This window comes from Eurosta solidaginis, chromosome 5, assembly GCF_040869045.1.
Source record: "Eurosta solidaginis isolate ZX-2024a chromosome 5, ASM4086904v1, whole genome shotgun sequence".
In the NCBI taxonomy this organism is placed as follows: Eukaryota; Metazoa; Arthropoda; class Insecta; order Diptera; family Tephritidae; genus Eurosta; species Eurosta solidaginis.
The window spans coordinates 205,973,333-205,986,066 of record NC_090323.1 but is presented as its reverse complement, the minus strand read 5'-3'; the positions used below and the strand labels follow the sequence as shown (position 1 = coordinate 205,986,066).

Here is a 12,734-nt window from a genome sequence, read left to right as displayed (position 1 = left end):
CCCACTGGAAGAAACTACAGGCCTGCCAAAATACTGCTCTCAGAATCGCCACGGGCTGTCTTCTTATGTCCCCAGAACACCATCTGCATAATGAGGCGAGAATACTCCCCATCAGGGAGAGAAATGAGATGCTGACCAAACAGTTTCTGTTGAATACCCAGAAACCTGGGCATCCCAACAGACATCTGATTGACGAACCAGCACCGCCTAGGGGCCTAAGGAGTCATCTCCGTAAGCATTTTGAGGAAATACGGCACCTGAGAACCCAGCCGTATGAAGCGGAAAAACACAAGCAGGTCCTTGGTGAACTCCATAGACAGGCGTCGGACCTTTATGTCGGGAATTGCCCGGTGAATCCAGTACTTGAAGAAAAATATCCAGAACTCGCAGAAGAGGAACGCATACTCCCCAGGGAAACGCGTGTCACTCTTGCTCAACTTCGTTCTGGATACTGTAACAGGTTAAACTCTTACCTATCCAGAATCAACCCCGACATACAAAATGTATGCCCTGCTTGCAATGTGTCCCCACATGACACCAACCATCTCTTTAATTGTAATGTGGAACCAACGCCTCTAACACCCCTTTCCTTATGGTCCACCCCTGTTGAAACGGCAAGTTTCCTTGGACTCCCGTTAGAGGATATTGATGACAATTTGTGATCGGTCGCGGCTATTAGGTGGGGCGAGCATTGCTACAACAACAACAACAACAGGAGCGCCTTATCATCGATACTGCAGGAGTTGTAAAGAGGATGAGGAGGAGGAAACGGTGGTCCACATCATTTGCAACTGCCCAGCACTAAGCGGAGCACGGCAGCGCTTTGTGGGTGCTCCATTTCTTGATAATCTGAGCCAGATTGTGGAGCATAATGTCATGGACCTAGTGGCTTTCATCAGGTCCTCAAAATGCCTCGAAGAGGCAGCCACCTCAACCTAACCTATGTAAAATTTTCAACTTATTCCGCCAACCTTTTGCCGATTGGTTCCGCTAACTTCAGTCTTATTTTAGCGGAAACTCTCATTAAAAAAAATTTTAAAGCTACCAATTTTTTTTCTCGCAATTAGCTACTAATTATTTAAAATTTTCAACTTATTCCGCCAACCTTTCGCCGCTAAAATAAGGGACGTAATAGCACGCTCTTGAAGCGTATATATGTTGTAAGTGATCTGGGAGTTCTCTTTGATCCGAAACTGTGGTTCAATATGCGTATTTCATCAATTGTGAACAAATCAACGGGGGTACTTGGATTTGTGAAATGGTGGGCCAAAGAGTTTGATGATCCGTATCTCACTAAGCTCCTTTTCAGATCTTTAATACGTCCAATACTTGAATACTGCTCGTGTGCCTGCTGTCCGCGGTATGAAAATTATATACAGCGAATTGATTTGGTTCAGAAACAATTTTTATTTTCGCAATCCATGGCCTTAGCTGGGTTCATAACCTTCATCTATCACCATACAAAAATATACTCCTTCTTATTAGTTTGCCAACTTTGGGAAACCGAAGAATATAACTTGGGGTAATGTTCCTTCACAAGCTCATCATCGGTGAGACATACTCCTATTACCTTGTCAGTCACCTAAACTTCGCTGTCCCTAAAAGAACGCTATGTGCCTTTCCACCTATCAACTTGCCGACAAAATTTTGCTAAAAATAACCCCTTGCGTAATTGGTGCTCGCACTATAATGATTTGTATAACTATATCAGCCTGGAATTTTCTTTTACTGCTTTGCATAATTCAGTACTCTCATACCTGACCTAAGGAAGAGTGAGATAACTCTGACAGCATCGCATTTCAAATGTTTCCCAAATAGTTCTCTACTCGAATTCTAACCTAGTTTTCTAATATAGTTTTCGATTAGAGATACACTAGAGCACTAACGTTGGATGCTGGGATGGTAGTAGCGTGCTCCGCCAAACACATTGAAGGTTTAAAGTCCCTCGCAAAGCAACACCAACAACTTAGAAAAAAGTTGTTTCAATTAGAAAATAAGTTATTCTAAGTGGGATTGCCCCTAAACAGTGGTTTTGCAAACACCACGAGTGTATTTCTGTCGGCATTCTACATGTAGGTTCCGTCCCTTCAATTTGTAGGAGAAACAGATTAAGAAGCACAACGCAAATTGGGAGCGAAGTTTAGGCTTCAATTTCCTTGGAGGTAAAACGCTCTAAGTATTTTTTGTTTAAATAGTGGCACGGCCTTCCCAATGTTTTATAAAAAGCACGATCATTGCGACATCGAGCGACATCTATTGCCAAAGTAAAATCCTATTTCGGTAAACAGGCCCTGGAAAATGTGCCCAATTCGTAACCATATCTTTACTTAATCATAGATATCAATATACATTGGCATCGCTTATTGGCGTCTTAACCTAAAAAATGTCATAACTTCTTAAAATGGAAAATATGAAAAACGAGGCAACTTTAAAGTTGTGATCAAAGTTTGGTCTCACAACTTAATTCTTTTACATGCGTCACACTTTCATTGCATACAATAAAACATATTTATATACTCACAATTATAATAATTTATTAGTACATGATTAAAGGAAGAAATATCATCATTTGGACTGCTGAGCGGAATATCACCATATTTCAACTGCTGTTTCGAAAACGCCGTATCTCAAAATGTTTCGAAATTCGGCGCTCAGTCGAGTTAGCGTGATATTCCAATCAACAGCCAATTTATAATAACACCCTTCAGTTAGATGTTCTTTGTTATAAAGTCTTTAATACATGGACTTGTTACATCTATATATATGTGGAGTACCCTAATAGTCAGCATAACAGCTCTGCATATTATGTACAAACATTTTTACATATTCGCTTTGTATTGCAAATTTAACTCTCTTTTCTTAAACTTGTTTACATAGTCACCTTTTCAATTAACTTTTTCCAGTACATAGCAATAGCATATAGACCTAGCGGTAACCAAATTCTTTTATGCTGTAACCTTCGTGAAATATGAACAGTAATTTTATCAGGCCACTTGATTTTTGTCCCCTAAATAAGTCGGACGTTTTACAAAAGTATTTTGTTAAAATAAAGCAATATTTTTTGTTTAACCTAAAAGGTAAACCGTGCAAGTGTTTTTATTACGGCAAAAAAGGTAAAGTCAACCGTCCAACTTCGAAAGCATGAATTTGGTAAGGATTTAGTTCGATCGAATCCTACAAGTGGTGACCCCGCAAAAATTGTCGTTGCAACGATTTCGAACACGTACTAGTAAGCGAATCTAGCATAAAGCACAAGGATTCCAAACGATAGCGGAATTTCTTCGGCACCAACGGCTAACACGCCACCACAGAACTCCATAAAAAAACCTTCCGAACTATATTTCGAAATGAAACGCGTCGCCGGAAATACATTAGGAGAAGCCGCCTTAAAAGGCTTGTGGACTAAACGTCTCCCAGAATTTGCGCAACCCGTCGTTGCTGCATCCTCGGGTACTGCTGCGGAATTTACGAAGATTGCGGACTCGATCATCGACGCAGTTACACCGCACCACGTTCATCGAGTGGAATCAGGAGTTGCGAGTGAAATAAATCAGCTCCGCTCAACCGTAGAAGACCTCGGCAAGCGTCTCGATAGATTCTCTATACGCTCACGATCACGCACTCGGCAGAGATCAGCAAGTAAATTTCGACATCGAAGCACAAATCGACCAGAAACAGCCAATCCGGATTCATCAGCTAGTACCCAGTGCTGGTACCACAAAAAGTACGGCACAAACGCTCGTAAGTGCCGCAGCCCGTGCCGCTATAGACATCGCACAGCTGCAGTGACGACAGATAAGGGTGAACAATGACTAGATAATCACGCTGCGGAACCCCGTAATACATTTTTAGGACCTCGCAAAGTATTCCGCCTTCAAGTAAAAGACAATATTTCAAAAACGACATTTCTTATCGATACGGGGGCCGACGTATCGATCCTTCCGCTGACATCGCAACGGTATGACATCCAACCAACTGCCACTAAACTATATGCTGCAAACGGTGCTGCTATCAAAGTCTTAGGTAAGATGAAACTAAAACTTGACCTAGGTCTCCGGCGCGATTTTGTCTGGTCATTTATAATCGCAGATGTCACTCAACCTATCATAGGCGCGGATTTTATAAAATTTTACGATCTCCTCATAGACATGCGTCGAAGTAAACTGATCGACAATACGACGACCTTAGCTACGAATTTATCGCCAACAGTAAAATACAATGTGTTAGAATTAAAGTCATTTACGATCGAGGGGGTTTTCAATGAAATTTTAAACGAATTTCCAAGCATAACGAAATTGGCGCTAGATGGCACAAAATCTAAATCAACGGTTTTTCATCGAATTCAAACGACGGGACAGCCAGTGTTCTGTAGGCCTCGCCGTCTTCCGCCCGAAAAATTAGAAGCCGCAAAATCCGAGTTCGAATTTTTGCTCAAGGCGGGAGTGTGCCGCTCATCAAGCAGTAGTTGGTCCAGCCCACTCCATATGGTTAGGAAAGGTGATGGGTCCTGGAGACCATGCGGAGACTATAGAGCTCTAAACGCTCAAACGCTCCCCGATCGGTATCCCTTGCCCTATCTAACAGACTTCGCCAATATTTTTTTCGGAAAATCGTTGTTTTCAAAGATCGATCTAAAAAAGGCATTCCACCAGGTGCCAATCCACGCTGACGATGTGCAGAAGACCGCAATAACAACGCCCTTCGGTTTGTATGAGTTTCAATTTATGACATTCGGGCTGTGTAACGCGGCACAAACATTTCAGCGTCTAATCGATGAGGTCCTGCGCGGTTTGGATTTTGTCTTTCCTTATATTGACGATATATGTGTCGTCAGAGTCGATAGAACAGCATCAGCAACATTTAAGATTACTTTTCCAGCGACTACAGGAAAATAATTTGACAATAAATATTTCCAAATGCGTTTTCGGAAAACCGGAAATAAAATTTCTAGGCCACCTAGTTAATTCCACTGGAATCAAACCGCTACCAGAAAAAGTTGCATCGCTGGTAGACTTTCCCAAACCGACTATCGCCAAGAATCTGAAACGCTTTATAGCAATGATCAATTTTTATAGAAAATTCCTTCCTCACGCTGCCGACTACCAGTCTGAATTACAGCAGCTCGTTCGAGGAAATAAGAAAAACGACATGACGGCCCTCGTTTGGAATGCTGAAGCCGAGGATGCGTTTAAACGTTGTAAAGAAGAACTCGCAAACGCGACGCTATTGTTTCACCCATCAGGAAACGCGGAATTGTCACTGCATACCGACGCCTCTGATTTCGCTGTAGGAGCTGCTTTACACCAAATAATTGACGGCAAGTTCCAACCCCTAGCATTTTATTCCAAAAAGCTATCACCAGCACAGCGCAAGTACAGTACGTACGATCGGGAACTAACCGCAATGTATCAAGCTGTGTCACACTTTCGCTACATGATAGAGGGACGACGCTGTCATATACTTACGGATCATCGCCCTCTTGTCTTCGCATTCAGGCAAAAACTGGAAAAAACAGCTCCTCGCCGTGCGCGTCAGCTTGACTACATAGGGCAGTTTACGACAGATATAAGACATATATCGGGAGAAGCTAACATCACGGCAGATCTATTATCTCGAATTCAGTCACTGGGCGAAGTAATCGATTATAATGCCATAGCACAGGCACAGCAAACCGACCCCGAGTTGCAAACTTTTTTGGCATCAGGTACAAACGCTAAATTTTCTTTATCATTAAAACCGTTTATTCCCACAGGAACGAACGTTCAATTAATCTGCGATACGTCTACGCCAAATATTCGTCCATACATTCCAAAAGAATTTCGAAACCAGATATTGTCTAAAATGCACAGCCTGGCACATCCTGGAGTGCGCGCCACTACGAAGCTGGTTACAGCTCGATTCGTTTGGAAAGGCATAAAAAAGAGCGTTGCAGATTTCGTCAAAAGATGTGAAGCATGCCAGCGATCAAAGACCCATCGTCACATGAAATCCCCACTGGTCAGATATGCTACACCTCAAGGTAGATTTACGCACATCAATATCGATATAGTCGGACCATTTCCCTTAAGCGAAGGACAGCGTTACTGCCTCACTATCATCGATCGTTTTACACGATGGCCGGAAGCGGTCCCCATTCCTGATATGACCGCCGAGACTGTCGTCAAGGCGTTAATAACCGTTTGGATATCGAGATTTGGGGTCCCCGAGCGCATAACGTCGGACCGTGGGTGACAATTTGAATCCGCAATATTTCAGGAGCTTATTTCATCATTGGGAGCAACTCATTTGCGTACTACGTCGTACCACCCCCAATCCAACGGAATAGTCGAACGCTGGCACCGTTGTCTGAAATCAGCAATCCTTTGCCAAGGCTCGAGCAAATGGACGCACTATCTGCCTACGATTTTGCTTGGACTTAGAGTGGCATTCAAACCGGATATCGGCGCATCCCCAGCGGAACTGGTCTACGGTACGACGTTAAAAGTTCTTGGAGAATTTTTCCACCCAACTAGGCCAACAGATGTAACGAGTGATACGGTAGCAGAATTTCGTAAGTCAATGGAAAAGCTTCGGGCTAGTGACACTGCCCACCATTCGCCTCCTACTACGTTTGTGTCACAAAAGTTACAAACCGCAACACACGTTTTTATAAGGAATGATTCCGTGCGACCCGCACTAACTAATCCGTACGACGGACCGTTCGCAGTAACGCATAAAACTCCGAAATATTTTACAGTGCTCATTCGAGGGCAACCACGCAACATAAGCATCGATAGACTAAAACCCGCATTTTTAACAAGCTCCGATTATCAATCTCCGTCAACACTCAGAGGGCCACAACTAGCCCCGGAAATAAACGTATCAAAGACGCCTACGCATAGCTCTATCCGAAACCCTCAGCCAGATAAAAACAAAAACAACGCATCGACGAAATTTACACGAAGTGGTCGACAAGTGAAATTCCCCAGTCGGTACATGTAACTTTCGTCTAGGAGGGGAGTAATGTGGAGTACCCTAATAGTCAGCATAACAGCTCTGCATATTCTGTACAAACATTTTTACATATTCGCTTTGTATTGCAAATTTAACTCTCTTTTCTTAAACTTGTTTACATAGTCACCTTTTCAATTAACTTTTTCCAGTACATAGCAATAGCATATAGACCTAGCGGTAACCAAATTCTTTTATGCTGTAACCTTCGTGAAATATGAACAGTAATTTTATCAGGCCACTTGATTTTTGTCCCCTAAATAAGTCGGACGTTTTACAAAAGTATTTTGTTAAAATAAAGCAATATTTTTTGTTTAACCTAAAAGGTAAACCGTGCAAGTGTTTTTATTACGGCAAAAAAGGTAAAGTCAACCGTCCAACTTCGAAAGCATGAATTTGGTAAGGATTTAGTTCGATCGAATCCTACACATATATCCGGATAATCGTCCACGATACGTTGTGCCACCGCACAAAGTCGATCTTCACTAACACCTTCTGCTCCAGTATCTCCAAGCCATAAACGTCCTGCTAACGCTTTAGCAGTCATGGTTGATTCTGCATACCTATACTCCTTTACTTTTGAGATGAGGAGAAGGTTCTGCACTTTCTAAATCTGTAGACCCCATCACTAACTTGCATCCGTCTTTCCGTTTCTAATTTATACTTGCAAAGCTTTATTATTTGTTCTTTTCGAAAGGATCCAGTCACTTTAATCACTGCTAAATCCATAAAATTTGTTGCTGGATTATATTTGTCATGAACCTTTATGCTCTCCACATAGTGTTGTTTTCCCGTATCTGTTTCTATATTTGTTGCGTCAGCTAGAATGTAGAAACTATTCTTATTTCTACCATATACGCAATGAGCCACTGTAACGACCGCTTTAACACTGACTATGGAACCAACGCAAGAATAGCGGTCTTTATGGAATATTGCGACTGTATGTTTGCTGCGCTCTATAGGGAAATTAGTGCCCCTCACAATGCGATATTCCGCATTCGTATAGCTTAAAATGCAGTTAAGCAGGACAAAATTCAGCACGAAATTATTTCGTAGATTCATTTTCTTTTAAAACCTTTTTTAACACTTTTAAAATATAAAGTACACCGAGATTAATTTCGTGGGCGCTATTTATACCCAATTGAGTAGTGTAAATAAAAAATAAGATTTCACGAATTAACAAAAATACATATAAATTTAAGTTAAAGCTACTCAAAGTTAACCTTGTTATACTCAGCGTGCCTTTCACACAGATTGTATTCACTTTGGTAACATTTACGGGCATAAACGAATCGAGATAAATATAGCCATCCAGATTTCAAAGTGCTGAGGTTGAAAAAAGGAATTGATTTAGCCATGTCCGTCCATCTGTCGGAGCACACGATAACTTGAGTAAATATTGAGAATAAAATATCAAAACTAGGTATATGGGTTCCCTTGGCGCTCATCTCCCATCGGTATTAAAAATGAGGGAAATCGGAAGGTAACCACGCCCACTTTTTAAGACATATTTTGGAAAAAACATAAAACCTGATTACTTACTTAATTGGCGCTTAACCGTCTAAACGGTTATGGCCGTCCAACAAGGCGCGCCAGTCGCTTCTTCGCTCCGCCAACCGGCGCCAATTGGTCACACCAAGGGAGTTTAAATCGTTTTCCACCTTCCTTCCAACGGACTGGCGGCCGCCCTCTACCACTGCTTCCATAGGTGGGTTCCGATAGAAACACTTTCTTGGCCGGAGCATCATCTTTCATTCGCATACATTGCCTAGCCAGCGCAGCCGCTGCGTTTTAATTCGCTGGACTATGTTGATATCTGCGTATAGCTCGTACAGCTCATCATTAAAACTTCTTCGGTACTCGCCATCGCCAACGCGTAGAGGTCCATAAATCTTTCGAAGAACTTTTCTCTCGAACACTCCCAAAGCCGCTTCATCTGCTGTTGTCATGGTCCATGCTTCTGCCCCATATAGCAGGACGGGTACGATAAGTGACTTGTAGAGTATGATTTTCGTTCGCCGAGAGAGGACTTTACTTTTCAATTGCCTACCTAGTCCAAAGTAGCATTTATTGGCAAGATTGATTCTTCGCTGGATTTCAGTGCTGATGTTGTTGCTAGTGTTGATGCTGGTTCCCAAATAAACGAAGTCTTTTACTATTTCGAAATTATGGCTGCCAACAGTAGCGTGGTTGCCAAGGCGCATATGCGCTGACTCTTTGCTCGATGACAGCAGGTACTTCGTTTTGCCCTCATTCACCATCAAACCCATCTTTACCGCTTCTTTTTCCAGTTTCGAGTAAGCAGAGCTAACATCGCGGGTGCTTAGGCCGATGATATCAATGTCATCAGCATATGCCAGTAATTGCACGTTTTTATAGTATATTGTTCCATTGCGGTTAAGTTCTGCAGCTAGTATAATTTTCTCCAGCATCAAATTAAAGAAATCGCACGATAGGGGGCACCCTGTCTGAAACCTCGTTTAGTTTCGAACGGCTCGGAGAGGTCCTTCCCAATTCTGACTGAGCTGATGGTGTTGCTCAACGTCATTTTGCACAGCCGTATAAGTTTTGTGGGGAAACCAAACTCAGACATAGCGGCATATAGGCAGCTCCTTTTCGTGCTGTCGAAGGCGGCTTGAAAGTCGACGAAGAGGTGATGTGTGTCGATTCTTTTTTCACGGGTTTTTTCGAAGATTTGGCGCATTGTGAAAATCTGGTAGATGGTAGATTTACCAGGTCTGAAGCCGCACTGATAAGGTCCAATCAGCCGGTTCACGGTGGCCTTCAATCTTTCGCACAATACACTTGAAAGAACCTTATATGCGATATTGAGAAGGCTGATTCCACGATAGTTCGTGCATTTTGCAGTATCCCCCTGCTTGTGGACTGGGCAAAAGAACACTTAGATTCCAACCGTCGGGCATGCACTCTTCCGCCCATATTTTGCTAAGAAGCTGCTGCATGCGCCTTACCAAACCCTCGCCGCCGTACTTGAATAGCTCCGCAGGCAATCCATCAGCGCCCACGGCCTTGTTGTTTTTCAATCTGGTTATTGCTATTCTAACTTCGTCATAATCGGGCGGGGGGACATATATTCCATCATCATCGATTGCGGGATCGGGTTCTTCATCTGTGCGCGCTGAATTGCTGCCTCCATTTAGGAGAACAGAGAAGTGTTCCCTCCATAATTTAAGCACTCTCTGGACATCAGTTACAAGGTCGCCGTTTTCGTTCCTACAGGAGTTTGCCCCGGTCTTAAAACCTTCCGTCTGTCGCCGTATTTTTTGGTAAAATTTTCGGGCGTTATTCCTGGTGGCTATCAGCTCAAACTCCTCGCACTCACACCTTTCTGCCTCTGCTTTTTTCTTCCTGAAAAGGCGTCTCGCTTCCTTTTTCAACTCACGATAGCGTTCACACACTCCTCTTGTCGCGCTCGCTTTTAACGTATCCCTGTAGGCAGCTTCTTTTCTTTCAGTTGCAACGCGGCATTCTTCATCGTACCAGTTGTTTTTTCGTGGTCGCCGGTAACCAATTTTTTCCTCGGCGGCAGTACGAAGTGCTTTGGAAATATGCTCCCACTGCTCCTGTATTCCTTCAGGATGAGTTGTGCTCCCAGAGAGCAGGTGTGAGAGTCGAGTTGCGAAATCATTAGCAGTCTGTTGTGATTGAAGCTTTTCGACGTCTAGCTTCCCTTGTGTTTTTTGTTTCTTTTTTTTGTTAAAACCTGATTATTTAGTAAATAATTCATCTACAATGTTAAAATTTGATGTGTGAGCTGATATTAAGATTCTTGATTTTGTTTGAAAATGGGCGTGGCACCGCCCCCTTGTGATAAAATCCATTTTACAAATATTATTGATCATAAATCAAAAACCGTTAAACCTATCATAACAAAATTCGACAGAGAGGTTGCCATTACTATAAAGAATGCTTCGAAGAAAAATTAATGAAATTGGTGTAGGACCACGCCTATTTTTAAATAAAAGATTTTTAAAATAGTCGTGGCCGAATAAAATAAGCTATATCTTTGCAAAAAAGAGCTTTACATTAATTATAACAAGAAAAAGGAAAAAAAATTGCGGGATCCATAACTCGAAAAAGATAAAGGATCGTAATAAGATTGGGTACACATATTTTCGTTATAAAAGGGTCGTAGACTAGAATAAGCTAGTATATCTTAGCGAAAAATAGTTTTGTATCAATGATATTTCACTTGTCAAGTTTTATTGTAAAACTAAATTAAGAGACATTTTTTCAAAAGGCGGTGCCACGCCCCTATTCCAATCAAATATTACAAAACATTTCTAGAGCCACACTGAGTATATACTATTCGGTTACACCGAAACTTAGACACCCTTGCTCGTTTTTTGTTTGTTTTAATTAGCTGAACAAACAGATTTTTCTAGATCAAAATAACAAATGAAACGTATTTATTGATTTTCTAGCGAAATGAAATGACGCATTTCGCTAACCTTTTTTAAAACAAAATTTCTTTGCAATTGTTTGTTTATTTATATGTGGGCGAATCCAAAATAAGGTCCATCACGAACCGAAAGTCAAAAGTGGTCAGACTTTATTTCTATCACTTGGGATTAAGGCTCAAATATGTGTAAGATGTGGGTATCAAATAGTTTATTCTTTCCCTTCATCCCGGACAGAGAAACATAATTTCAAAGAAAGGCTTCATCGGTTTTGCAAATTTGGATGTTTTACTAACAAAATATAAATTCTTTATATTGTAGCGTTGCTAAACCCAGATCTATATTTTTATTTTTAATAAAATTTTGTCTAGACTTTTATGTAGCATTAAAAAACTTTAGAAAACGGAGGTTTTATAAATTGATACCGCCCTTATCCTTATTACTTTCCTAGAATGCAAACGTCGACTTGAAATTAAAAAAGCTTTCAGATGTTAAATGGGTCTGTTTACTAAAATTTTTCCGGAAAGTTCGGGTAACAATTTTTATTGGTGTCTAAAATTTGTCAAGTCCATTACCTCTCTTACATTCGTTGATCCATATATTGGCCTATAACTTTATTTCTGTTTAGCCAACGAACAAAACTTATAAGTTGTCAGAAAGAGGTCATTTTGCGCTTTCAGCAGCTCATAAACTGTTAATTTATTTTTGGAGATGTTAGAGAAATCTTACAAAATATGACGAAAATTTAAATTGTATCTCTTTTTTAATTAATATACATACAAAGGATTATCTGAGGAAAATCTAAAATCAGTTCTTATTTCAACAAGATATGAGTTTGAAAGATTAATGTATGTTTTATTGGTGTATTCAACAGTTTCATATGAAGACACAAACTAGCTTGCGTTTTTCTTGTGAATCTTATCTGCTTGAAAAAAAAAAAAATAAAAAATATACATATATATATGTATTTGTCGACGAGAAAAGGTTAAATGGGAATATCTTATCCAAATTTCAATGAATTTATTATATTCGTAAGTTTTTGAACGCAAAATTATATATCGCTTCTTTAAAGTTCGGTTTATTTTGTAGTTTTTTTCTAGTTCTTCTATAAAATTAATATTTGTACATCGTTAGAAGCACAAGAACGTCTGTATTTAATGACCTAAAAATGTATCGAAGAATAAACAGAGAGAAAGTTGTATACCAGTATACGTCTCAGCTTATGAAAATGGGGTTTTGCGGCCTTGCGTACTTTCACAAGCATTTAAAAATTACTTCTATTTCTTGTCGCATCCGAGTCCCATCATATATGGTCATATATTG

General features: G+C 40.8%; 1 protein-coding gene across 5 annotated transcripts in view; it reads right to left on the bottom strand.

Moving 5' to 3' along the window:
- Positions 1-12,734, bottom strand: part of LOC137252266 (1-acyl-sn-glycerol-3-phosphate acyltransferase gamma-like) — a 37,536-nt gene that overhangs the window by 16,828 nt on the left and 7,974 nt on the right. The gene's annotated exons all lie outside the window — the stretch shown is intronic.